Here is a 4,399-nt window from a genome sequence, read left to right as displayed (position 1 = left end):
TTGCCAACTAAGTAGCTGAAGTACTTTATTTTAGTTTGTTAAAATTTAAATTCCTGTTCTGGGCTTCAGTGTTTATTTACAGTGCAGCTCCAGATCCAGACAGTCTGTATGGGCAGAAATCTGTGCCATCAGAAACTGAATTTGAATAAGTTAAATTTGAATTTGAATTACTCGGATTGAATCTGAATTGTAACTTGAATGAAAGCTTTTGAAAACTGAATTTGAATTAGTCTAATTTGAAATTGAATTTATGGTTTGAAAATGAATTGATTTGCTTTGAAACTGCATTTTATCCTTTAAAAATTCAGCTCTCGAATAATTTCAGATTCACTTCTCACCATTCAGTTTCAGTTCTACAATTCAATTTCAGTTCCAAAATTCAGTTTTTGGGACTTACATCCGGTTCGGTTCAAGCGCAGATTAATAGAACTACAGACTGATAGCGTTACTGACGGAATCTACAGCGTCTTGAGCTGAATTAAGACTTCAGAAGTCATTCGTCATGTCGAATGACCAGCAGATAAACTCTCAGGTTGGTAATAAATGTATTACATGTATAAGAACAAGTGTCATGTTAACAATTGATAGCCGTACAGTAACCTTTATGCTTATTGTAGCTGCTAGCTAAAAACGCTAATTTAGCGTAGTTTGCCCTGAATTCAGCTTTGACAAACAAATATGATCGACTGTTTCTAGTAGAATTCCAAAGTTGTCATCTTGTACCCTGTCAGAGCCCTGTATGCTTGCAGAGACCCCTACAGTAGGGAAACATGCAAAACAGTGTCCAAACCTTTGTATTTGAGCTTTATTTATGTCTTACACAGCATCCCAACTCTTTAGCTAACTTAATAACTTTAGCTAAAGTGAATAGTTAGTCTAATTCATTAGTGCAGCATTACTGGATCACCTGTTTGAAGTGATATAATATGATATACAACTATCACTGTGTTTAACTACCATAATAATTCTTAGGGTACTGAGTGCATGCTTATTAGTTGTTTTTTTTAAACATACTGCTCCATTGCTATGTTTGACAGGCTGAAGTTGTCGGGTCACCTCCTAAATCGACCATCTTTTACAGGTGTTTTGTGCCAGAAATGGAGTGTCCACTGAAGACTGAAGATACTGAATCTCTACGCCGTGCCATTGATCCCTCTTGTGCCTTCATCTAGACAAGAGACATTAACTTAACCACTCTCACATGCTCTGTACCTACATCACCTTCCCTGATAGTCGTAGCTTGGCTCATCTGAGGGTGAAATTATAAGAATGTGTTATTTTGCAAAGTGCTCTCTAGGGTTCCTAAATAAAATATGGCATTGAGGTCATTTCTTTTGAATTAATCCCTTCTTCTGAAATATAAGAACCTCTCCTGGTTTAAATGGCACTTTCTGTTCCTTACTTCCTGTTCCACTCCCAAACCCAAATAGATGCTGACAAGCTGACACCGTAATATGGAAGAGGGAGAGAAGCTGGAAAGGACTACTACAAATAAACCCAATGCCTAACAATGAAAAATGTAAAATAAGAACAATAATAATAATAATAAAGATAAAAGATGAAGTAACAAGTTTTTGTTTTTTGTTTATTCCAAATGATCATCCAGATGTCTGTGACATGTGATGACAAACACCATAATGGAAGGCCTTTGTCATCACATGCTTAAACTCATCATATATTTTGCATATGCTGAACAGGCAGTCAGACATGCTGTAACTGTGGGGTAGAAAACTGCATAAACACCATACGGCAGGGGTCTCAAACTCCAGTCCTCGAGGGCATGGAAAAGTTGCATGACACCGGCCCTCGAGGACTGGAGTTTGAAACCCTGTCATATTCCATATGACAGGTGTGGTTGAACTTCATGAAGACTCTGAAGTTTCTCTTCTCTTCTGGCAGGACAGGAATGTCGCCTTGTCCTGTGAGCCACCGTAAGGATGTAATTAGAGTAGAACTGGAGTGTCACCGGCCTCAGGCTCTTCACCTTTTCAAAGACAAAGCAGTCATTTAGATAAAATATTCGATATTGTTTACCTGTAAATGCACAAAGAGAATTTAGAAATGTAGTTATTGTCAAGAGTGAACAAGTACTGATAGTGTAATTTACAGCTGTGGCCAAACGTTTAGAGAATGAGAAGTGTTGTTTGTTTATTTACAAAGTTTGCTGTGTCAGTGATAGTTGTATATCATATTATATCACTTCAAACAGAGGTGATCCAGTAATGCTGCACTAATGAATTAGACTAACTATTCACTTTAGCTAAAGTTATTAAGTTAGCTAAAGAGTTGGGATGCTGTGTAAGACATAAATAAAGCTCAAATACAAAGGTTTGGACACCGTTTTGCATGTTTCCTTACTGTAGGGGTCTCTGCAAGCATACAGGGCTCTGACAGGGTACAAGATGACAACTTTGGAATTCTACTAGAAACAGTCGATCATATTTGTTTGTCAAAGCTGAATTCAGGGCAAACTACGCTAAATTAGCGTTTTTAGCTAGCAGCTACAATAAGCATAAAAGTTACTGTACGGCTATCATTTGTTAACATGACGCTTGTTCTTATACATGTAATACATTTATTACCAACCTGAGAGTTTATCCGCTGGTCATTCGACATGACGAATGACTTCTGAAGTCTTAATTCAGCTCAAGACGCTGTAGATTCCGTCAGTAACGCTATCAGTCTGTAGTTCTATTAATCTGCGCTTGAACCGAAACGGATGTAAGTCCCAAAAACTGAATTTTGGAACTGAAATTGAATTGTAGAACTGAAACTGAATGGTGAGAAGTGAATCTGAAATCATTCGAGAGCTGAATTTTTAAAGGATAAAATGCAGTTTCAAAGCAAATCAATTCATTTTCAAACCATAAATTCAATTTCAAATTAGACTAATTCAAATTCAGTTTTCAAAAGCTTTCATTCAAGTTACAATTCAGATTCAATCCGAGTAATTCAAATTCAAATTTAACTTATTCAAATTCAGTTTCTTGCTGTCTTCATCCTGCTCTCTCCCTCTCTGTTCTCCTCTCTAAGTCTTTGTGCTATCACCCAAAGGTTAAACGTAACAGTGAAACTGAATTTGCAGACTAATAAAAGGCACAAACAGATCCAGATTAATTTATAGCAATATTCAAAGTATGTATTTAAGGTCAACAAAAATTCACATAACTAAGTAGTGTGCTATACTTATATCAAATATGGGTCCCCAACCAGCTCTTATAATATATATAATCTTGTATAGTGCCTGTCTTGTGTATGTAGCGGCAGTGTGATTTTTCACTTTCTTTATTTGAAAAATGCTACTTTAAGTGCTTGATGATTTGGTGGACTTCATCTATGTGTTTGAGAGACTGAAAAATGATGTGGGTGTTTCTTCTTACAAAATGTTATTTAACATATTTTGAAAAACTCTGATCAACATGATTGAGCCTTTGACTCAGATTTGATAACTGAAGTTTACATCCTAAAACTGTTGTATTATATTAAAATCGGTGATTATTCATTCTGAATTATTCTTAGACACTGCAATAGGTCAGCCAACTATTCAAGTTATTTTGAAAGTAAAGTGTTATAGTACTGAACTGAAATCAGGTTTGCAAGTAGCATATTCCATTCATGTTAATTGCAAGGCAATTATGACTGGGAACTGAGCCCAATCAAAAACTTTGAACCTAGATTCGCCCCTGCATTCAATAGCTTAGTGTTTGGCAAACTAGAGGGAGCGGTCCACCTTTGTGATAGTAAAAGATTAATCTTGTTGTAGGTGAAGACTGTGATTGAAGTTCAGAAGTTTAGGAAGGCGGTAAATATAATAGTAACGACTATGAATACTGAAAAAAAAAAAACATCAGAGGAGGTCCACACCAGGATACTGCTGTCTTTTCAAGTATCACATATTCAGAGTACTGGTGCAATGGAATTCTAACAGTGATATTTGATAAGCTTAGAATGTTTAAGTTTCTTGGAAAGTCAAAGCTTTCAAATCAGAATCAGATCAAATAAATGTGATGAAGCAAACAGAAAATAGCATTTATTTATGAAAGATAGTGTTGCAGATGGACAAACACATAAACTGCAATGATGAAAACTGTATATACTTAAGCACTTGAGTAAACACTAGGAAGTAGTCAGAAGTGATGCTTATGGTAATGTTTGAAGTGCATCCAGTCATGATAATAAAGATGTCTAACCAAAGGGTGAACAAATGCTCAGGGATTCTCATTTTATGTATCACAGAAAATCAGTTCAAATCAGCGTACACCAAAGTTCTGTTTAAAATCAGGTAACAGAGATTGTTCAAAAGGAGTGTCAAAGAATCATTTCAGCAAGCAAAGAAAGACACAACTCAAACATGTATATACATGGGTGATCTCAGTGGAGACTCACACTGAGACATCAG

Source organism: Oreochromis aureus, linkage group 22, assembly GCF_013358895.1.
Source record: "Oreochromis aureus strain Israel breed Guangdong linkage group 22, ZZ_aureus, whole genome shotgun sequence".
NCBI lineage: Eukaryota > Metazoa > Chordata > Actinopteri > Cichliformes > Cichlidae > Oreochromis > Oreochromis aureus.
Note: the sequence above shows the minus strand (reverse complement) of the source record.